The sequence below is a fragment of the Leopardus geoffroyi genome, chromosome C3, assembly GCF_018350155.1.
Source record: "Leopardus geoffroyi isolate Oge1 chromosome C3, O.geoffroyi_Oge1_pat1.0, whole genome shotgun sequence".
Taxonomy (NCBI): domain Eukaryota; kingdom Metazoa; phylum Chordata; class Mammalia; order Carnivora; family Felidae; genus Leopardus; species Leopardus geoffroyi.
The window spans coordinates 105,510,116-105,534,159 of NC_059338.1; the positions used below are offsets into that span (position 1 = coordinate 105,510,116).

The 24,044-nt window shown below is 45.4% G+C and overlaps 2 long non-coding RNA genes across 3 annotated transcripts in view; one reads left to right on the forward strand and one right to left on the reverse strand.

The window, feature by feature from the left end:
* Nucleotides 1-24,044, forward strand: part of LOC123585642 — a 25,863-nt gene continuing 1,819 nt past the window's right edge. Inside the window, exons 1-3 of one of the 2 annotated variants that reach the window (XR_006706336.1) lie at nucleotides 1-83; nucleotides 5,065-5,174; nucleotides 22,223-22,857. This is a non-coding gene — a long non-coding RNA (uncharacterized LOC123585642). Of the gene's footprint in view, nucleotides 84-5,064; nucleotides 5,175-22,222; nucleotides 22,858-24,044 lie in introns of those variants that run through there. The other variant, XR_006706335.1, reaches the window with a different exon arrangement.
* LOC123585641 overlaps nucleotides 22,683-24,044 on the reverse strand; it is an 11,422-nt gene continuing 10,060 nt past the window's right edge. The window contains exon 3 of the long non-coding RNA XR_006706334.1: nucleotides 22,683-22,742. This is a non-coding gene — a long non-coding RNA (uncharacterized LOC123585641). The remainder of the gene's footprint in view (nucleotides 22,743-24,044) is intronic.

The window sequence follows — 24,044 nt, forward strand, 5'->3', positions numbered from 1 at the left end:
AAGATCAGTGAACTGGAACAATCCTCCCAGTTCTTCCACCCACATCCGTGTTACAGGAAGGACCAAACTTTGAACCCAACTAGGTAGGTGGTGGGCAGGGAGGGCACCTACTTGAATAAGTTTTAAAGAAACACAGGCGCCATTTCTTGACTCTTTGCTGACCCCTCCGAGAGCGCTTTGGCCACCCCAGAGCTGTTGTGTGAGCTTTGATAAACCTTTGAAGCAGCAAAGCTGGCCTGGCCCAGCTATTATTAGTAGGAGAACTTTTGACCCTGGTCTAGATAGGAAAGGGTGTCTGACAGCCCCCAACTGGCTAAGCCTGGAGATAATTAATGCTCCTGTCACCTTTTCATCCCCTGTTGCTCTGTCTGGAATGCTCCTTAGTGCCAGAAACCTAAGATGAGCTTGTGTCAGAGTTGCTCCTGGGTATTAGGGGCACACTCCGACTGGGCTGGGCTGATGAGTTCTGCTCGCCTCCATCCCGCACTGTTCTCAATCTTCCAAGTTCTGGAAACCTGAAGTATGTGGAAATTAGGGATTTCCTGTGATTGTTGGAAATAGCCAGTATGAAGTCGCCCCGATCTTACTGTAAAGGAATATATTCTTTAAAAAAAAATTTTTTTTTTAATGTTTATTTGTTTTGGAGAGAGAAAGCATGAGTGAGGGAGGCACAGAGAGAGAGGGAGACACAGAATCTGAAGCAGGTCCCAGGCCCTGAGCTGTCAACACAGAGCCCGACGCAGGGCTTGAACTCACGAACCGTGAGCCAGAGTTGGATGCTTAACCGACTGAGCCACCCATGCACCCCTGTAAAGGAATATATTCTTTATCAAAACTAATATGCCAAGTACGACCTTATACATGGTGAGGGTTAGAAAGGAAAGTAACGAAAAGTCAATCTTCCTGGGTTCAAATCCCAGTGTTGTCACTTACTGTGTGACCTTGGGCAAGTTATTTGACCTCTTTAGCCTCATTCTCTGTATCTATAAAATGGGAATACTAGGTAGGTACCTCACTGAGATATTGTGAGGGGTACGTGAGATGCTCCATATAAAGTGCTTAGCAGTGTCTGCAACAGAATATGCTAGTTATGGTAATTGTTACTTTGACATTCAAGCAGAAGAATGTATTTATGCATGACTTTCATTTGTAATATTTTCTAAGACATTTTCATGCCCAGTCTATATATCTTTTTAGTAATCGGTGTGTAGTAAAAAGCGGAGAAAAACATGACCGTCTGAGAATGCAGAACTCTGCGAAGTGCTTTGCAGTATCACAGCTCTCCAAACACCTGGGTGCCCAGCCCACGCACGTGCTGTTTGGACATCTGGAAGACTGAGCATTTCCAGGCAGATTACGCGTCCCTAAGTTTTAGGGAATCACAGAAGGAGAAAGAATGTCAGAAATGCACTTGATTTTTCACCGTCCAAACGGGCGGTAACTAAACGCACGTACTTGGCACTGAATTGCATGTCTGAGGAGGCAACCAGAGGCGGAGAACTTGAAGTTCTGCAACTTGCCCTCCAAAGAACACGGATCTGACACGGTGCTCCCACCACCACGCCACTTCTGGGAGACCAGGCTGGATGGAGTGTTCTATATTCCTTAACCTATCTTACGTGGGTCATCTTTGAGGGCAAGACAGAATTTTGCTGGGGCTCCAACCCCAGAATGAGACCAAGTCAAGTCATGGTGAACAACAGCCTTCTGTGCCAGTGCCTAGAGCTGGCTTAACAGAACGCAGGGAGGTTTTCGTATTCCGGTTGTACTCAAGGGCCAACGTTTGGGATCTTGGTGTGAGATGGTCACATAATACAGAACTATACAGAGAAGACCATTTCCATTGATGGGACCGAATCATTTCAGCAATTGGCTTGTACTCTGAAATCATGAAGAGCAGTGCTAGTTAACGCTGTTGCTTGGTGACCTGCCCATGGGTCCATGTGGCTACTAGCGACTTTACAGGACTTCTTTTTCTTTCTTTCTTCCTTTCTTTTTTCTTTCTTTCTTTCTTTCTTTCTTTCTTTCTTTCTTTCTTTCTTTCTTTCTTTCTTTCGGACTTCTTTTTCTCCTTCTTCTTCCTCCTCTTCATCTGGTAAGGTTAATGCATATTTAGCCATAGGTTAACCTCCTTATCTAAGGGGAAACCAAAGCGTCACCTTGAAAATCTTCCAAAACACTCATACCTCACATCATTTTCCACAAATGAGCTGTGTAGTTTGTATGACCAGACATAGTAGTTAAATAGAAGGGGATCTTGGACCTCATTTTGATATTTTTGATGTTTGGAATGCTCTCTAAACATCAAACCAGATGGTCTGATCAATGTCCAATATTACACCTGATAGATTAAGTATTACAAATCGTAAGTTAACGTAATTTTGCCAGTATAGTTTCCTATAGCATCCTCAGCTTTCCCTTTGTGGAACTCAATTATTACTATCCGTCTAGATGATGCTACTGACCCTCTCCCCCTTTAGAAGGCCCTTCCTGTACTCTAAATTGCCCTCCTCCCATCAAGAGTAATGATGAATTTGCACTGGACCATACACATCTATCTTATGCTCATGTACGATGACATTCATTTCACAGACTTGGAGTGCAGCAGGCCTTTGTCACATTTGCTTGCTCTAAATTCATTAATTTTTTTTTTTTTTAATCTGATTTTCCCTGGGAAACCAATTCCCCACTCTGAGTGCATATGTTTGGAGTGGCTAAATCCACGAGCCCCCTCACAATGTCCCCTCCCCTTTGCAACATGGGCCACCTGCAATCCAACCTCAACTGGCTGTGTAATCTACCCTCAGGCACAGAGATGGCACAGGAGTGAGCACTTGGTCCAGATGGCCCAATGACACTTAGTGTCGGGAGGTTTAACGGAACACTTGTAAAAAGGATCTCTCTTTCCTGGAGCAGGTGGGGCGGGGTGGGGGGGATGTTTTTGACTGGAATGTGAACCTGGAATAACTATTAGCCATTTCCCCTCTGAATGGGAGGAGCTTATTTAAATGAAATCAGCACAGAGAAAGCAGTCAAAGGACACACACGTAGAGAGAGACCAGGTCCTAATGACAGCACTGGAGCCCCTGCAGATTCCCCCAAATTTCTTCTGGACTTTGGTTTTATGTACTAATAATACTTTTTTTTTTTTGGCTTAAGTCTATTTGAGTTGGGCTCATTGAATCAGTGAATGAGTGGGTGAATGAATGAATGAATCTGGCCACACACCAACAAAACCAAGAGCACCTGCTGCCATCCTAGTCAGTTTCTGTGCCATAGCTTTATATCACAGTGAGTCATTCCCATGTGTGACAGGCATTGTTAGTTGCCTGCCGGTCTGCCACTTCTCCTGTCCCCTCCCTCCCCCCCCCCCCGCCCCCCACCTGGTTTCTCGTTCACAGGGCAACCAGGATCCAGCCTGCAAGGATAACTCATAATTGATCCCTAGTATGTCTCAACAGAGGACACATTACAAGACTTTTAGGATAGCTGGTCCCCACTCATTAAATGACAGTAACCATTTTTGACCACTAAAAAGGCCCTCCTCACTGTCCACTGTCATCCCCCACATTTTCAAACTCTCGTTACTTCTTTCTGACAAGTATTCGTTTTCCAAGATTTTCTTATTTTTTAATAAGAAATAAGGGGAGTAGAATTCTGCTAATGAAAAAGAAAATTCCTTCCTGTCCCTGCTCTCTTTCTTTCCCCGGTGAATAAAAGGGTGTGAGGATGTGATGCTTGTGAGGTAGCAGCCATATTTAGACCAGAAGTGTATTAGTTTTCTAGAAGTGCTGTAACAAATTACCACAAACTCAGTGACTTAAAACAACAGAAATTTATTTTCTCGTCATTTTGGAGGCCAGAAGTCTGAAGTCAAGACACCGGCAAAGGGGCGCCTGGGTGGCGCAGTCGGTTAAGCGTCCGACTTCAGCCAGGTCACGATCTCGCGGTCCGTGAGTTCGAGCCCCGTGTTGGGCTCTGGGCTGATGGCTCAGAGCCTGGAGCCTGTTTCCGATTCTGTGTCTCCCTCTCTCTCTGCCCCTCCCCCGTTCATGCTCTGTCTCTCTCTGTCCCAAAAATAAATAAACGTTGAAAAAAAAAAAAAATAAATAAATAAATAATTTAAAAAAAAAAAAAAAAAAAAAAAAGACACCGGCAAGGTTGGTTTCTTCCAGAACCTCTGAGTGAGAATTTGTCATTCTGTGCCTCTGTCTTCACAGCTCCTTCTTGGTATTTTTCCTCCCTTTCTCTTCTAAAGACACTTGTCATAGGATTTAGGGTCCATCCTAATTCAGGATAATCTTGTCTTGAGATTAATTATATCTACAAAGACTCTTGGTCCAAATGAGGTCAACGTCACAGGTTCTAGGTGGACATATCTTTTGTGAGGCCACCTTTTTTTCTTTTTCTTTTCTTTTCTTTTTTTTTTTTTTTTTTTTGAGAGACAGCATGACAGGGGAGGGGCAGAGAGAAAGGGAGAGAGAGAATCCCAAGCAGGCTCCACACTGTCAGCACAGAGCCCAATGTGGGGCTCAATCTCACAAACCACGATATCATGACTTGAGCTGAAATCAAAAGTTGGACACTTAACCGACTGAGCCACCCAGGCACCCCATGAGGCCACCATTCGCTCATGATAATGAGGTAACAAATCTAGGATGGAAAGTCAACACGTGAGAATGCAAGAGAAGAATGTTGGAAATCCAGGGTTCTCAATGATATCATCCACTCATGGATGGTTTTTGAGCCACTCGTTCGAGTCTATGATCTGTCACCTTGTGTCAGCTAATCAAGAAGCCTCAGAACAACCCTTCCTCATACACACACATGTCAGTCAGGTCTCTGGCTCAGGATTTCACTGTAGTTCATTTGCTGCTTTCACCTGGTGGTCAGTTTAGTGGAACCTGGCAAATTCAGCAAGAAGACAAGGAAATTCGATTTAATTTAAATTACCACATTTGGTGGATTAGGAACAATGTGAGAAACAGGAACAATCAGGGCAATGTGTCATTCAGTGTTGATTTATTTTGACCAGGAATGTTTAATTTCAATTATTCATTGTAGAATTTTGTAGGAAAGCGGCTAATGTGTTCCAGGAAGCTGTGTTAAGGGAACACGTGAAGCAAACAGCAGCTTGTGAGCTCACAGTCCTCTGCACAAAACCCTTCCCTGAGGTAAGATCTGGAAGAAGGGAGGGAAGAATTCAGTCCTTCGTGCAGTCAGGCAGCTGGCATTTTTTGTTTTGATTTTTTTTTAATCGCCCAAGTAGCGTGGATATTCTCTTTGTCTTTTTAATTTTTAAATTTAATTTCTTTTTATATGCCTTGGCATATGCAAAAGTTTCTCCAGATGCATAAATGCAATTGTATGTGGTTCCACTCTGGTTTGCTTTTCCATTTATTATTGGCCCCCCCTTCCGTCTCTGGTCTTCCCTTCACCACATGGTCCCTACCCCCTACCTACGCACTCCCGTAGTGCATGATTACAACCAACTACGTGTCCGTCCTTATCATTCCCCGTCTACACACACTGTAAGAAGCTATAGCCAGACCTGTCCACGGAAAGCTCCCATGTGGACCTGAATGGTAAAGCCCTGGATCATGTAAATGCAGACACAGATGCTGGGAAGCCATAGGACCTGAGACTCGGGCACCGCAAAGGGGAGTCGCTCGGTGTGGATGAGTCGTGGATGGTGGGCTTGGCCGGCCGGGTTTGCAGAGCACCTGAATTGCTGGGTGACATGTGACATAATCAGATGCTGGCCAGGCCTTCGTGGGGGTGGATGGTAAAGCCCAGGAGGCCTCTGTTTAGGGCAGCCTCCTCTGGCTGGGGCCTTCTGTAGGAGGAACAGAAGGCAATCCCGGGAACCTCCCTCTCTCTGATGCACTCTTTGTGCTGTTCTCGTAACTTTTTACACTCGGTGGAGCTTGTGAGTAGGACTGAGCAATACTAAAGAGCTTCATCTCTGCCATCTTTGAATCCAGTTCAGGTCTTCTCAGATTCAGGTATAAGGCCTAAATAGGGAGGAGTGTTTATACAGTGAATTTGTATAGGGCCCCCTGGGCGGCTCCAACTTTGACTCAGGTCATGATCTCGCGGTTCATGTTGCGGTTCTCTCGCGAGCCCCATGTCAGGCTCTGCACTGACAGCTCAGGGCCTGGAGCCGGCTCCAGATTCTGTCTCCCTCTCTCTCTCTCTGCCTTTCCCCTGCTCATGCTCTGGCCCTCAATCTCTCTCTCTTTCAAAAACAAGCGGACATTTAAAAATGTAAGTAAATGAAATAAGTTTGTAAGTTGGGGCACCTGGTTAGCTTAGTCGGTTAAGCGTCTGACTCTTGATTTCGGCTCAGGTCACGCCCTCACGATTTGTGAGGTTGAGCCCTACGTCAGGCTCTGTGCGGACAGCACGGAGTCTGCTTGTATTTCTCTCTCTCCCTCTCTCTCTGCCTCTCTCCCACTAGCGCGCGCTCTCTCTCTCCCTCTCAAAATAAACAAACTTACCCAAAAAAGTATTTTAAAATGAGTTTGTAGATCAAAAATTGGATTTGAATATTTTGTGCATCCTTCTCTATCGTCCTTTTTCTTGCTCAGGGAATTCCCTTCAGTCCAAGTGGCCTGGTGCTCGTACATTCTTTTCTAGTGGTGTCACCTTCCGGGCCCCGTTCCGATTAATGACCATCCGTGACACTGCCAGTTTTCCTTTTTTCTTTCTCTCTTTTTACTGTCGCGAACATTTCTGCCATAAACATCCTCGTACATATGTCCTGAGGCACAGGTGCTTTTATTGCTATGGAATGGATTTGCAGGAATGAGACTCCTGCAACAAGGATGAACCTTGAACACATGACACTGTGTGAGAGGAGCCAGTTATAAATACGATTCCATTTATATGAAGTGTTCAGAATAGGCAAATTCAAAGAGACAGATATAGATTGTTGGTGGGTGCCTAGGGGTGGGTGGGAAAAGAGGAGTGATTGGTTGCTAATGGATGCCAGGCAGGGTCGGGGTTCTTTTGGGGGGTGATGAAAAGAATCTGAAATTGGTTGTGGTGATGGTTTCACAACACTGAATGTACTAAAAACTGTAGGATCGTATACTTTAAGTGGGTGACTTGTATGGCATATACACCATAGCTCAGGAGAGCTGTTATTAAGAAAATAATGAGGGGCGCCTGGGTGGCACAGTCGGTTAAGCGTCCGACTTCAGCCAGGTCACGATCTCGCGGTCCGTGAGTTCGAGGCCCGCGTCGGGCTCTGGGCTGATGGCTCAGAGTCTGGAGCCTGTTTCCGATTCTGTGTCTCCCTCTCTCTCTGCCCCTCCCCCGTTCATGCTCTGTCTCTCTCTGTCCCAAAAATAAATAAACGTTGGAAAAAAAAAATTAAAAAAAAAAAAAAGAAAAAGAAAATAATGAGATTACTGGGTCAACATGTATATGTATTTTTATTTGAATAGATACTGGCAGACTAGGTCCCAAAGAAGCAATAGCTCTTCCCATTTCCCCCAGCGCTGAATGAGAACACCCTCTTCCCACATCCCACCAGCAGTAGGTCTTATCCTTTTTTTTTCTGATTTCGCCAATCTGGTGCATTGAAAGTGATTTCTCATGTTTACTTTAATTTGTATTTCCTGGGAAGATTCTCATCATAAAAGTTAATAATAATGCTTGAGTATACAAGTTAAGAAGCACAAGATCCCTTTCACCTCTTAGGTCACCGACGTAACCATTCTCAACAGTTAGTTGGGTTTCCAGGTCCCTTTGAATGCATTTATAAACTAATACACATACACATATCATTTTATAAATTTTTTTAATGTTTATTTATTCTTGAGAGAGGGAGACAGAGCACGAGCAGGGGACCGGCAGAGAGAGAAGGAGACACAGAATCTGAAGCAGCTCCGAGCTGTCAGCACAGAGCCTGGCATGGGGCTCGAACTCACAAACTGTGAGATCATGACCTGAGCCAAAGTCGGAGACTTAACTGATTGAGCCACTCAGGCGCCCCATTACATATCATTTTATAATTAATAAATAGAGTCACACTGGGGCTCCTGGGTGTCTTAGTCGGTTAAGTGTCTGACCCTTGGATTTGGCTCAGGTCACGATCTCACGGTTTGCGAGTTCGAGCCCTGGGGTCAGGCTTAGCACTGGTAGTGCAGAGCCTGCTGGGGATTCTCTCTCTCTTCTCTCTCTCTGCCCCTCCCCTGCTCATGTGCTCTGTTTCTCTCTCTTTCTCAAAATAAAAAAATGAACTTAAAAAAAAAATAGAATCGCACTAGAATGTTCTATGACTTTTTTTTTTCATGTAACTGTATGTCTTAGGGATCTTTCCAAATTAGTATATACAGCTCTAGCTCATTCTTTTAAATGGCTAAATGATATGCCATGGTGTGGGTGGACCCTAATTTATTTGACATTGATGGATATTAGATTGTGTCCAGTGTTTTGCTTTTTCAAACCGTGTCTCCGTGAACAGCCTCGTGGATATGTTTACTTTACTGAGGTGAGATTCACACGGCATAAAATTAACCATTTTAAAGTGACTATCTGGTGGCATTTAGGGCACCCCCAGTGTTGTACAACCACCCCCTCTAGCTAGGTCCAAAACTTTTCATCACCCCAAAAGGAAATCTCTTACCCATTAAGCAGTCACTCCCCACTCTCCCCTCTCCCGAGCGCCAGGCAACCACCAATCTGCATTCTGTCTCTATGGATTTACTTACTCCAAATATTTCATGTAAATAGAAGTCATACACTGCGTGACCTTCTGTGCCTGACTTTTTTTCACTTAGCATTATAATTTTGACATTTATCGTGATCGTAGTATGTATTAGCACTTCATCCCCTTTTATGGCTCAACAGACCACAATTTGCTTACCCATTCACCCACCGATGCACTGCTGATACGTCTTTGAGCTCATAAATAACTAGTGCTCACTGAACACTTACTATGTGCCTGGGACTGTTCTATTGCTTTAAATGTGTAAACTCATTTAATCCCACAGCAGTCCTGTAAGGTAGGTCCCTTATTCTACCTCATATCCCCAGTCCCAGACATCACTGACCCACTGAATCCACCAACTCTCAATTTGCCTACCTCCTGACTTCTTATGCTACATAATATAGCACTCACTGCTTACGCCACTTTGTTTTTTTTGGTTTTTTGTTTTTAATTTTTTTTTTCTTAATGTTTTTATTTATTTTTGAGACAGAGAGAGACAGAGCATGAGCAGGGAAGGGGCAGAGAGAGAGGGAGACACAGAATCGGAAGCAGACTCCGGGCTCTGAGCCATCAGCACAGAGCCCGATGCGGGGCTCAAACTCACAGACTGTGAGATCATGACCTGAGCCGAAGTCGGACGCCCAACCGACTGAGCCACCCAGGCGCCCCTGCTTATGCCACTTTGAATGAATTAGTCTGTTTCTTGGAGCCAAGAGCACTCTAATTTGTCTATGCTTCCTACCCACCTCCCATTCACCTAGACCCTAAGTTCTATGAGGGCAAAGGCTGTGTCATTTGAGTCCAGCAGCTCTGGGAACAGTGCCTGGCACATAGGAGGGCTCGACAAATATTTGTTGAATGATGGATTAATCAAGTGTTTTGAAATTGAAGCTAAGGACACAACTGTTTTTGGTATGGGTATTGTTGAGAAAGTCGTCGCCATCATCATCGTGAGAGATGGAACCCAAAAGACAGGTGGGTGTCCATTTGGTGAGAAATGGCACTCATGCAGAAGGAAAAGTCTAAGCAAGCCCTGGAGCTGTGAGCACGTGGCCCGTGGTTCTGGCACCAAGGAGTGGTCTTATGTAAACTGAAGAAATGGAAACGGCAGGAGATGAGGTTGGAAAGGTTGGCTCAGATGCCAGAGTCTAAGGAAGGCCATGCTGAAGAATTTGGGCATTCTCCTCAATGGCTGGGGGTCACTGAAGAGTTCTAGGCAGGAAGATGGTGTCTAGATCAGCAGCTTAGAAAGATCCATCTGGATTGGATGCTGGCAAGCCTGGAGACAGGAAGACCAATTAGGAGATATATTTATCAGGTCCTTTTTTTGTTGCAGTTGGCAAAAATCCAATTCAAATGGCTAAAAGTGGAATGTCTGAGCTCCATGACCCCAGGAAGGGCAGATGTATCGTTGGGCTTTAGGAACACCTAGAACCTGGGTCCGGATCGCTGCCAGGCCTCCCTTTGGCTGTCCTGGTCTCAGTCCCAGCTGCAGGTTCCATTGGCTGCCTGGGGACAAGTTCCAAATGGCAGAGGCTTGAAGCTTCCCTTTAGCTGAAGATGAGACTGTTGCCCTGGGCAGGAAGAGAAGCCCATTTTCCACGTTGCTGCTACCCACCAAAGGCAACCTCCTGAAGAAATACCATTTGGAACTTTCCATCTGGCCTTGATTCTGGGTGGAAAGAAGGCCAAGGGAACAGAGATGATAGTGTCACTCTTGGTTGACGGGAGGGCAAAGTGGTTGTCCTCAGCTCACCCTGTTGTGGCTGCTGGCTGCAGGCCTCTGGCAGGCTGGCCGGGGCTGGGGGGGAGAAGGGGCGCTCAGCCAAGAGAACTCACAGGGACTGGTGTCTGCCCAGCGTCTGTTAGCAGAAGCACATCTGGCTGTGACCTCAGCAATTCCACCCAAGGCCCAGGAAGCCCAGGGGCGGGTGGGACCCACTGCACTCGGCCAGCCCCACAGGGAGGGAGAAAGCCAGAGGCCTTCACCAAACCTGGGCCAAGAGAGGCAAGGCCCCCGGCAGTGTAGGTGAAAGTGAGGTGAAGTGGGGGGAGGGGGGTGGTCATTTTAAAGCATGTACCTAAGCTGCCAGGAAAAGCTTACCCCACCTGGAAGATCCAAGGAGGCTCTTAGTGGGTCAGACCTTTGAGTTATTTTTAACTCTGGATCAGGTTACAGAAAGCATTTAGCCCACAGGCTGAACAGCTCTAGAAGGCAGACCACTGTGCTGGCAGGAGCTGGCAGGAGAGGGCCCAGCAGCTGATTCTTAGGTCACGCTGACAGGGACAGCTGCCAACACAGGGGGCCAGCTCAAGTGCAAAACCACGGAGCCCTGAGCTTCAGCAGCAACCTAGCTCCCTCCGCGGGTCCCCTTTCCCTTCAGGAAGTTTTGCACTTTAGCAAGAAAGTGGTCATAGAGTTAGATTCGCGGCAAGAGGAAGGAACAGACGCCTGCGACCCTGCATGTAGGGGAGACAGTGTGCCAAGGGACAAAGCTCAGGGCTGTCCGTCAAGGAGAAGGCATCTGGACGCATCTAGGCAGGCTGGGTCTAGGACCAAACAAGAGTTTATAAGCAAAGGGCCACAAAAGCAGAGAAGCCTGGGTGTTTGGGGTGGGGTGGGGTGGGGTGGGAGCTGGAACTCGAGGCAGGGACATGGGAGGAGGTTGACTGCTGGACCTTGGAGGCTGGGTAGGATTTGCTGGGCACACGGGGTATGGGGCAGGCGGGAAGAGCCACAGAAGAAATAGCCTGAGCCAGAAATAGGAGGGCTCTGGGCCCGCTGGTGAGAGGTTTTGTACCTATGGTTTATAACTCTGGGAGTCCGGGGAGAATCTCCAGAGGGTATACTGTTAACTGCCTCCCCAGGAGCTCTGACTTTCAGCCATAGGCAGGTGGAGTCAAAGAAGGGTTTGAACAGGGAGTATCGTGGTGAGTTACACTTTAGAAACGCTTCTTGGATGGCTGTGAGTAAGGCCAGGCTGGAAGGGGAGAGCCTGAATGCGGAGAGGCTGGGCAGGAGGCTTGTACGGCAGCTCGGGTGGTGGGAAGAAGGAAATGGACAGGAACGGACAGGAGCCCTTATCTGGGGATCACTCAGTCATGTGGGAGCACGAGGCACCAGGGCTTGGGGACGGGAGTTGATGATACCAAATTTGGGGCCTGAGTGACCAGGAGTGTGGTGGCTCCTCTAGAGGACAGGGAAGGCAGAGGGAGGTCGTGGGGAGAGCGTGCAGGTGGATGTGGGTGGGGGGCAGCCCAGGATGCAGTCGGGCTGGAACCTTGCGGGTCACCGTGTGGAGGACAGAGCCACTGCAAGGAGACAGGGTGAGGTGCCCAGGGAGAGAAGACAGAGAAAGAAGCCAGGGATGCTGGCAGAGACTGCTCATTGTTGCCGGGATCCACTGTCCCTAGTTGGAGCCGGGCACATGGCCACCCAGCTTGAGATGATGTTTCTTTCCCAGGTTGACCGCCCCCCTCACCCCACCTTGCTGCGGCCACGTGACCAAGTGGATGTGAGTGGAAGTGGCGATGTGTGCGACGCCTAGGGCATGCCTTTTAAAAAGGAAACTGTTTCCTTTCTGTCATTCTCTTTTCCCACTGTCAACAGGCTGGGGGGGGGGGGGGGGTGGAGGCAGCTCTGATCACCAAAACAATGATATCCCTCGTAGGAATGGTGGGAGAGCTAGACAGAAATAACCCGGCTCCCGGATGGTCTGTGGAGCACAGACGCCTAGCAAGTGAAAGGGAAACACACTTGTCTCTCGTGGGAGCTGGTGTCGTGGGTTACTCTGTGGGGAAGCCGGAGGGCAAGAGTGTCTTTTTTGCCACAGCAGCTAAGCCTGTATCCTAAGATCCACTAAGTTTCATTCTGTGGAGAAGAAAATGTTGAGAGATGCCAACCCTTGTGATGTGCAAGTGGGGGAAAGTGGAGATAAAAAAGAGAAGAGAGGGGCCCCTGGGTGGCTCAGCCGGTTGAGCATCTGACTTGGGCTCAGGTCATGTGGTTCGTGAGTTCGAGCCCCGCATCAGGCTCCGTGCTGACAGCTTGGAGCCTGGAGCCTGCTTTGGATTCCATGTCTCCCTCTCTCTCTCTCTGCCCTTCCCCTGTTTGCACTCTGTCTCTCTCTCTCAAAAATGAATAAACATTTTTAAGAAATTGCTTAAAAAAAAAAAAAAAAGAAAGAAGACAAAGTAAACTGTTAACAGGTATCCAAAGGAAGAGAATAAAAAAGCAGAGGGCAAATAGGGTTAGATGCAGCAGAAAAGTCTACAAAAACAAAGGTCATCAAGAGACGCTCTGCAGCGCAGCAGATTGACAGGGGCTGAAGTGAGGCTAGGGGCTTACACCAGAATGGAGGGAAGAGTCACATTTAGGCCATCCCTGTGCAGACGGCAGACTTTTTGTAAAGGTGTCACTGATTTGGACATTTTTAGTTCTGCATTGGCCTTTTAAACATTGCATTGGCCTTAAAAACAATCGAGGCGATACACGTGTGCATACTGGTGCTTATCTGCATGAATCATGACTTTGGTGGTGTAATATGATGCCACACAAAACTTTTAAGCATTTAAGTGTTTATATTCATCAAAGCATGCTTATTTTTCTCGTCAGTTGACTTTGTAATAGTGAGAAGTTATATAGGCAGAATTATGCAGTTGATGCACTAAGCTGCACTAGCTAGGAATTTTTTTAATTTAATGTTTTCTTTATATTGAGAGAGAAAGAGAGAGAGAGAGCCTGCTTTGGGGGCTCAAACTCACAAACCATGAGATCATGACCTGAATCAAAGTCAGATGCTCGACCGAAGGTGCCACCCAGGTGCCCCATAACTAGGAATTTTTTTTTTTTTTTTTTACTGCAAGTCAAAGATAAGTCAAACCAGTCTTTTTTAAACAGAAAAGTAATTCACTGGCTCACCAAACTGAAAAAGTCAGAAGTAGGCCTGCCTTCAGGCACAGTTTGATCAGGGGCTCCCAGTTTGTTGCTGAGACTTAGTTTCTCTCTTTCTTTCCCTCAGTCCTATAATGGCTTCCTTCATAAAGAATGTGGTCACCAGGGGGCTGGCTGCACTGCTCCTCACATCTACCCTACTTCAAGCACAAGTGAGAACAAAAGTCTCTTATGGAGAAGCCCCAGCAATTGCATCATATAGGCTCTTATTTGCTCCCCGGTACAATGCTGAACCAATCATACTAGTGAGAGGAAAATACAGCTTATTAGCTGTGTGCCTTGGGCAAGTGATTTAAGTTCTCTTAGTGTTCTCCCTTCCAAAATGAGAATGGTACTCATCCAATAGGGTTGTCATGTAGCCTAAATAAGTTAACATTTAGAAAGTAGTTAGGAGGGGGATGCCCGGGTGGCCCAGTCTGTTAAGCAACCAACTCTTGATTTTGGCTGAGGTCATGAGATCGAGCCCCACATCGGGCTCTGCCTTGACAGTGTGGAGCCTGCTCGGGATTCTCTCTTTCCCACTCTCTCTGCCCTTCCTCTCCTCAAAACAAAAAAATACACTTAAAAAATATATTTTATTTTTTTTATTTTTATTTTTAATTTTTTTTTTCAACGTTTATTTATTTTTGGGACAGAGAGAGACAGAGCATGAACGGGGGAGGGGCAGAGAGAGAGGGAGACACAGAATCGGAAACAGGCTCCAGGCTCTGAGCCATCAGCCCAGAGCCTGACGCGGGGCTCGAACTCACGGACCGCGAGATCGTGACCTGGCTGAAGTCGGAGGCTTAACCGACTGCGCCACCCAGGCGCCCCAAAAAATATATTTTAAAAAAGTACTTAGAAGAGTGCCTCGGTCAGTGTAAGCAGCAAGTATCTGTTGACCAGGCCCGAGTCATAGGCCCCGTAACTTCCCCCCTTAGACCATAGTGACTGTGTGGGAAGGATGGCAGGTATAGGACAGAGGGGAGATCGATCCCAGGGACACGAGTGACCCATGTTCCTAAAGGGCTGGAACAGCAGGAATGGAAAACCTCACTGTTGGGTGAGGTGGAAGGCTAGATTTAGGAGGGTAGGAGAGTGTAATCAGGGAGGGGAATTTGGGGGGCGGAGGCTTAAACAGTGCTACAATTCATGAAAAGGATCCACGAGTGGTTCTGCCTTGGGTTACTTACTGAAGTAAATAAAGCTGGAAGCTAAAGATAATTATAAGTTCAAATTATCCAAAGATTTATCTGTGACAATCCTTGGAGACCTTTTTTTTTTTTTTTTGGTAGGAGACCTGCCCTCATTCCTTTCTCTAGTCTTTTTTTTTTTTTTTCTTTGAATCAATTTCATAGGATTTTAGGTCCAAAGTGATCTAAGAGGTCCCCACCAGCCCAACTCCTTCTGGTCATGAGGGTCAAGGGAGGGTAAAGAGATTTAACCTGAAATCCAAGGGTGGTGGGAGCCCCCACCCCATCTCTGACTGCCCTGCCCCATCCTGTTCCCCTCCTGGGCTTTGTCAAATAGACAGCAGGAGCCACAGCGGCGAAGTGAAGCGTGAGTTTCACCACGAGTGCAATTAGATCGAATGACTCAGGACACTTGGGTGGAAACGGGGACTTGGGTGGAAACGGGGCTTCTTCTCTCCCCTCAGGGTGGAGCTGCCTGGACTTTGGCCCGCACGAGTGGCCCCAGCACAGCCTGCGGGTGGGTGTGCTGCCCTAGGCCTCCGGCAGACAAGCTGTATTATGAGGCCAGGCTGGAACCTGGAACTTGTAGGACTGGGGAGCAGTCAGGGCAGCCCTTCCTCTCCACGGGGAGGCTGAGCGAAGGGAGAAGGGAGTTTGCCAGCTCAAATATTCCACTCACTATTGCCTTAACGGTCCTCATCTCCTTAAGCCCCATGTCCATGGAGAGTCCTCTGAGAACCTAGATATTCTTCTGTCAAAGCACTGAATCTTTCTTGCATTTTAGTTTAGAAATCCAATCTGGGGGGACTCCACCCTCCTTCCTACATTGATTCCTACTGGGTTTTTTTTGTCTCAGTGTTAAAACATGCCTAATATGACAGTGTGAGAGGTGGGAAGTTAAAAGGGCATCACACAGACCCCAACTGAATCCCAGCCACCCCCTTGCCATGTGACTTGTGGAAGAGAGAGTAGACCTCTCTGGACATCAGCTTTCCTTTCTGTAAAATGGGGATCATGATGACAGTTATCTCACGGGGCTGTGCGTGGGGCGGGGGTGGAGGTTAGGAGGAAGGATGTTTGCAAAGTGCCCTGCACAGTTCCTGGGATATAGTGATTAATATGTCAGGAAAGTGGGTGATTGTCTTGCTTCCTGGAAATCAGTGAGAGATTTGCGTGGAAGGTTCGTTACAGCCTCATAGCCCGTCTTCACTGGGGGCTCTCCCCTGAAACACAAGTCTTTGTTTTGAAGAGTCTCAGTGGTTTAGTCCCCTGGGGGCTCAAAAATTGCTTTGTAGCCTTGAAATCACTTCCACAGCAATCTTGTTTGCCCATCCTTAATCCTGTTTTTAAGCAGTTTCCTCAAGCGATTAAAAAAGAACAAATGATGCAGGGCAGGTTGGAAAATACGTGCCACACTGAAAGCTGTCTTGAGGTGTATAGGTTGCCTTTTTATAATTATTTTTACTGTTCATTTCATAATAAGCAAAAATTTGAGAGTTGGACCATATTAATATACTAAAATACATTTTAAAAAACATTTTTTTTAACGTTTATTTATTTTTGAGACAGAGAGAGATAGAGCATGAACAGGGAAGGGCAGAGAGAGAGGGAGACACAGAATCTGAAACAGGCTCCAGGCTCTGAGCTGTCAGCACACAGCCCGACGCGGGGCTTGAACTCACGGACCGTGAGATCATGACCTGAGCCGAAGTCGGACGCCCAACCGATCAAGCCACCCAGGCGCCCCCTAAAATACATTTTTATGTTTGTGAAATGAAAGTATAATCCCCATAAGCTAGTATCGATATAATGTCCTCAACACAAATACATGTAAAACCGAAAAATAGAAACATTTAGGGGTCTATTTTTCTTGCTTGCTTTTATTTTTAATCTCTCAAATCTGAATTTTATTTTAGCTTTTACCTTGTTTAAAATATTTTTTTATGAATCTGCAGATATTTAAACTTTATGTGATGAAGCTTAAGATGTATGTTTTTTTCCGTAAACAGATTATTAGGGAAACAGCTTTCTTGTACTTCAGTTTTCCTATGGCTACAAACTTAAATCCAGGAGCTGGCTTCCCTGTTCTAAGAACCAGATAGTCTTTCTAGTTACTTTATCTTTGAACTTAAACTATTTCACTTTTTTTTTTTTTTTTTTTTTTTTTTTTTTTTTAGTAATCTTTACACCCCACATGGGACTCCAACTCACGACCCTGAGATTAAAAGTCACATGCTCTTCTGAGCCAGCCAGGTGCTCCTCAGACTATTTAACTTTTATACAGATGGCATAAATAGTTCAAAAAGCAGTATCTCTTCTTTAGCATTACATAACTGCAATTAACATGTAATTTATAGCTCTAGGTAAAAAAAGAAATCAATCCCTCCCTCAGATATTAAGAGTCAAGTGTCTAATGTTACAGGCTAAACTTAACACCATTTGACCCTATTATATATATTTTTTGCTGTTTATTGAATTATCTTTCCTTTTTCTACCGAAATGGAATCGGTGCTTTTTTTTTTTTTTTCATGTGTCTCCAGAAGACTGAACCACATCTGGATCTGTCTCTTCCTCTTCAGCCTCATTTATAATTTTTTTAAATGTTTATTTATTATTGAGAAACAGAAACAGAGCATGAGCAGGGGAGGGGCAGAGAGAGGGGGAGACACAGAAACCGAAGCAGGCTCCAGGCTCTGACATGTCAGCACAGAGCCTGACGTGGGGCTCGAACTCACAAACCGTGAGATCATGACCTGAGCCAAAGTAGGATGCCCAACTGACTGAGCCACCCAGGTGCCCCTGGGATCAGTGCTTTTAAGGCAACTTGAAAAACAGCATGATCTTTTGAGCCGATCCTAAGTTTTAAAATAATTCACCTTTTTAAAACCTTTCCTTCAAAGTTGAGGACCTAACATAGGACTCATAAAGCAATACTTAGAAATACAGATCGAGATTTCATATTGAGATGTTTCATCACAGTGAGATGATGAAATAAACACAGTTTTCATGTATTGCAGGAAAAAATTGTGAGCCACCCAGATGTTAGGAAAAGGTGATCTATTCCGATAGGCTAAAGTATAGCTATTACAAATAATAGATTATGTATCATCTGTCCTTTTTATTTCATTATTGGCTCCTTTTTATTTATAAATTAACTCAGTACAAAGTGTACTGATTGAGAAGCTTCCAGCACAAACACTACAAAGGAAACCTGATTAAAAAAAATTTTTTTTTTAAGTTTATTTATTTTGAGAGAGAGAAAATGAAGTAGGGGCAGAGAGAGAGAGGAGAGAGAGAATCCAAAGCAGACTCCACAGTGTCAGCACAGAGCCTGACGCAGGGCTCGAACTCATGAACTGTGAGATCACGACCTGAGCCAAAATCAAGAGTCGGACACTCAACCGACTGAGCCATCCAGGTGCCCTGGAAAACCTCATTTTTAAGGACTTTACTCACAACCCAACAGCAAGAAAAAGCATAAAATTCAACATATAACCTGATCTCAGTCACATAGATTTATTGGTGGCAATATCCCATACTAATGTCGGCTGTCTCTGGCTTATGGAATTCTAGGGTATTTTTAATTTTCTCTCTTTCTTTCTTTTACTTTTTAGCATATTCCAGAATCTCTACAATAAGCATGTAAACTTTTATAATCAAAATTAATAAAAGGTAAAATTTTTAAAAGAAAAATATCTAGTAGAAATGAAAAGGACAGAAAATACAGAGGCCAAAGAATTTTTTAGACTTTGGGGTGAAAGACCATACCGACTAATGAATGTGTTTCGGGGTATTTCATACCAGCAGACCTCAGCCTGGGGATGGTTTCTGATGTCACTAACAAGCTTTGTTCCACCAGGAAAGGTGCTCATGTGTCAGCCGGGCTGCTGACATGTGGCTCTGCTCTGGGCAAGCCATTTCATCTTCAGGGCCTTCCTTTCCTCTTCTGAAGGTTTAGGTCTGTGCAGTGTCCAAGTCCTAAGATTCCCTTTCCAAAACCATCTGTTGAAAAATATTCCATTTTGGCTAAGAAGGTTGATTTCTACTGAACACACTTGCCCTTTTGCCAGGCACTGGGATGAATTGGCCATACTCAGGCAAGGAACAATCCCAATCCCTACTTGAAAGGCGTTTGCCATCCGATGAGAGGGCAAGATATGAACAGACAGCGGGGATGTGTTAAAAGAATGCATGGATTGCTGAGAGCACAGAGATGGGAGTTTAGACCAGTCGACTCTGGGCTTAGAGACATTCTGCCAGAAGAGATGACATTCGAGCTGAGTTGTAGAGAAAAAATAAGGTAGCCAGAACCGGGAAGGTATAAAGGTCTTTCTCCTCGCAGCACACCGGGCAATGCTTAGGCAGTGAGAATGATCAATTTAAAATTTGAGGAATTCAAGACCCAACGACTTTCTAGTGGTTACTCAAGAAGGTCAGTGAGTAGTTAGCACCAAGTAGATCACGTCATCCATTGTGATGCCCCTCAACATCTGGGATGACAGAAGACACTATTGTTTTTTTCTGGTAATTAATATACGGTGTTGTATTAGTTTCAGGTGTAGCAAATAATAATTCAACAATTCTCTACATTACTCAGTGCTCACCATAGTTAAGTGTATTCTTTTTTCATTTAAAAAAATTTTCTTTTTTAATGTTTTATTTATTCTTGAGAGAGAGAGAGAGCATGAACAGGGGAGGGGTCGAGCGAGAGAGGAAGACACAGAATCGGAAGCAGGCTCCAGGCTCTGAGCTGTCAGCACAGAGCCCGATGCGGGGCTCGAACCCACAAGCCATGAGATCATGACCTGAGCCGAAGTTGGACACTTTACCTAACTGAGCCACCCAGGCGGCCCCCTTAGGTGTATTCTCAATCCCCTTTATTTCAACCATCCCACCACCTGTCTTTGCTCTGGCAACCACCAGTTTGTTCTCTGCATTTAAGAGTCTGTATTTTTAGCTCTTCTTTGTTCATTTGGTTTGTTTCTTAAATTTTACACATAAGTGAAGTTGCATGGTATTTATCTTTCTCTGACTGACTTATTTCACTTAGCGTAATACCCTCTAGGCATCCATGTTGTTGCAAATGGCAAGATCTCATTTTTCTACGGTTGAGTAATATTACAGTGTGTGTATATATATATATATATATATACACACATATATGTATTTACGTGTGCTTCTATATCTTGGCTATGGTAAATAATGCTGCAGTAAACATAGGGGTACGTCTATCTTTTTGAGTTAGTGTGTTCATTTTCTTGGGTAGATATCCAGCAGAGGAATTACTGGATCACATGGTAATTCTATTTTTAATTCTTTTTTTTTTTTTTTTTTTTTTTTTAAATTTTTTTTTTCAACGTTTATTTATTTTTGGGACAGAGAGAGACAGAGCATGAACGGGGGAGGGGCAGAGAGAGAGGGAGACACAGAATCGGAAACAGGCTCCAGGCTCTGAGCCATCAGCCCAGAGCCCGACGCGGGGCTCAAACTCACGGACCGCGAGATCGTGACCTGGCTAAAGTCGGACGCCTAACCGACTGCGCCACCCAGGCGCCCCTCTATTTTTAATTCTTTTGAGGACACTCCATACTGTCTTCCACAGTGGCTGCACCAATTTGTGTTCCCACCAACAGCGGATGAGCTTACATCCTCCCCAATACTTGTTATCTCTTATCGTTTTGATTCTAACCATTCTGACAGGTGTGAGGTGGTAGCTCATTGGGGTTTTGATTTGCATTTTCCTGATGATGAGTGATGTGGAGCATCTTTTCATGTGTCTGTTGGCCACCTGGATGTCTTCTTTGGAAAAACAGTCTACTCAGTTCCTCTGTCCATTTTTAAATCCGATTATTTGGCGTTCTCTTTGGTGTTGAGTTGTAGGAGTTCTTTATATACTTTGGATATTAGCCCCTGATTGGATATTGTCATTCACAACTATCTTCTCCCATTCAGTAGGTTGCCTTGTTGTTTTGTTGACGGTTTCCTTTGCCGTGCAAAAGCTTTTTATTTTACTCAGCTTCAATTGTTTATTTTTGCTTTTGTTTCCCTTGCCTGAGGAGACGGATGTAGAAAAGTGTTTCTATGGCTGATGTCAAAGACATTACTTCAGGAGACGCCTGTTATTAACAGAAAAAGTAAAATCTGATTTCAAGGGTAGTCCGTAACTTTTCCCACAGAGGCATTTAAGCATTTTTTTAAATGTTTATTCATTTTTAAGACAAAGAGACACAGAGTGTGAGTGGAGGAGGGGCAGAGAGAGAGGGAGACATAGTATCTGAAAGCAGGCTAAAGGCTGCGACCTGTCAGCCCCAAGCTCACAAACCGTGAGTTCATGACCTGAGCCAAAGTCAGACACTTAACTGACTGAACCACCCAGACACTCATCCCACAGAGGCATTAAAAAAAATTTTTTTTCTTAATGTTTTTATTTATTTTTGAGACAGAAAGAGACAGAGCATGAGCAGGGAAGGGGCAGAGAGAGAGAGAGACACAGAATCGGAAGCAGGCTCCAGGCTCTGAGCCATCAGCACAGAGCCCGATGCGGGGCTCAAACTCACAGACTGTGAGATCATGACCTGAGCCGAAGTCGGACGATCAACCGACTGAGCCACCCAGGCGCCCCCACAGAGGCATTTTAAAATTGCTACCAAGAGACCACCTCCCTTGGAGTCTTTTCCTCTCAGACATCACCGCCCCCCCCTTACCCTTGTCACCGCCCCTGCTGCTGCCACCACCGCCACCATCTGCAAGACAGCCTAACCTGCCTTTTGCGAAATCAGACCTCTCAGAGCACAACTTGCCTGAATTGGGCCAGCGAGCTGCTGTGAGCGTGGTGCATGTCCTTGGACACATGCCTAAGGCCCTTGCCCTTTACCCCACTGATAAGATATAGAAAGAGCAGTAATAAAAGCTGGATATTATAACCAGGCCAAGGCACTCCCCACTGGGCCTGTGTCCTGCTTGGAGGGACCAGAGAAGAATTAGTTATGCAGCACCCGCAGCGGGCCCGGGCAGGTTGAAGGGTTTACCTTGGAGCGCTCCCGTGTGTGTTTCCTATGAATTTCCCTGCTCTCACTGCTCTAGCCCATTCCAAAATAGATACAAAGATTGTGCACAGCCTGAGACCTGAGTGAGTGTTGCCAGCTTGCGAGGGAGCTTTTCAGCTCTCAAAGCATGGTTCAGACTAGGGCTGTGGGAAAAGAGAGGAAACAGGGAGGGAAGGGAAGGGATGGAGTGGGTGATGCTCTTGAGACACCGCAGGTAAGAAGGACCACTGCCTCCAGGCAAGTGAAAAGAAGGAGATGGTCTCAGAGATGAACTGCCCTCGATTGTGGTTCCCTCAAGGATCCGTTGTGACTGGACAATTCGAATACTCAGGTTAATGCTAGCTGCTGCTACCCATCAACTGAAGAATTTTCAGTGAACACGACGAAGGTTTATTTCTGGCTCCTGTGACTGTTCCTTGCTGGTCATTTCGAACAGGGGCAGCGTTGCCGGGACAGACACCCGTGTCTGCTGGCTGCAGGGAGCTTTGGCCACAGAGTGTAGGAGGCCTTTGGAAGGAAGGAACGAGGAGGACGAGACTGAAAAGCTGTCATCTAATCCTTCCAGAAAGCCCTGTATGGTATATACCATGCCTCCCGTCGGACTCTTAATTCTCCTGGGTGGAGTGAACACAGACATTGGTTGGGGTTCAAATCCCAGGTCTGTCATTTGCTGGCTGTGCCACTGTGGGCAATTTACTCAATCTCTCTGAACCTTGGCTCCCTCATTTGAGAAACAAGATGCTGACACCTCATGTGGTGGTTGTGGGGATGAAATGACATTTAGAACACTTGCGTCAATCTGTGTTCTTCCTCTCAGCAGGGCCCCTTGACTGGTTCTTGAATGGCTCTTGCTGCTTAAAGGAATCCAGAGAAATGGGGTTAGTGTGACTGCCATCTGGAAAAAAATAAAGCAGAATTTCCTGCCTCTCTCCTCACCCCCAAATAAAGCCAGGATTTCTTTCATTATCTGGGAGTGAGATGCCTTTCTGAGCAGGATTCAAAATACAGAAACTGTGAAGGAAAGAAATGGTCAGTATGACTACATAAAGATAAGAAAAAATATCTTCCAGGGGAATAAAATAGACATAGTGAAAGAGAGGTGGCAAATTGTGGAAACATTTGTGACCATATCCTGAAGAACTAATTTCCTTAATAAATGAATAGTTCCTATAAATCCATAAGACAAAAGCTAACAACCAAATGGAAATGATAAAAGGCTACAAACAGTTCCCAGAGAAGAAAAGCAAATGGCTTTTAAAAGTTGAAAAGGTGCCCAACCTCAATTTTAATAATAAAAATGTAAAGTAAAACTACAATGAGATGCCAGCTTAAAACCTTTCAGGGGTGCCTGGGTAGCTTCGTTAAGCATCCTGATTTCAGCTCAGGTCATGATCTGACGATTTGTGAGTTTGAGCCCCACGTCAGGCTCTGCACTGACAGCATGGAGCCTGCTTGGGATTCTCTCTCTCTCCCTCTCTCTCTGCCCCTCCTGCATGCGCTCTCTCTCTCACAAAATAAATAAATAAACTTAAAACGCACACACGCACGCATGCACACACGCAAAGCCTTTCAGATTGGCAAAGATCAAAAAAATTTGGTAACCCTATTAGTGAAGGCATAAGGAAAGAGACCTTTACATATGTTGCTGATAGGAGTGGAACCCGATTCCCTCTTTTATGGAGACTAAGTTGGTGATTCTGTCAACATTTAAATTTCGTATTCACTTTGATTTAGCAATGCTACTTTATGAATTTCATCTTGTAGATACACAGACACAAACTACTTAAAGATCGGAAGCAACCTAAATATCCATAAATAGAAAAGTTGTTAATTAGAATGTGATAATGGCATATGAGTACAGAGTTAACCCTATATGTGATAATATGCAGATTTTTCCCAAAGTGGAAAAAGATGCAAACAGTGTGTATTTGCAGCGTGCCCTCATTCATGTTTTTAAAGAGTAAGTACATCATTCTACAGGTGAAGAAAGTGAGGCTCAGAGAACTTAGGTAGCTTGCCCACAGTTATCACATAGTCTGTAGTCAGACAACAGAGTCTGGGCCAGGCCCGGGGCTATCTGATCTCTCTGGTAGTGAAATCCAGATTTTTCACACCATGCTTTAGGGCCCCTCACCTAGTAACCAAGGGACTTT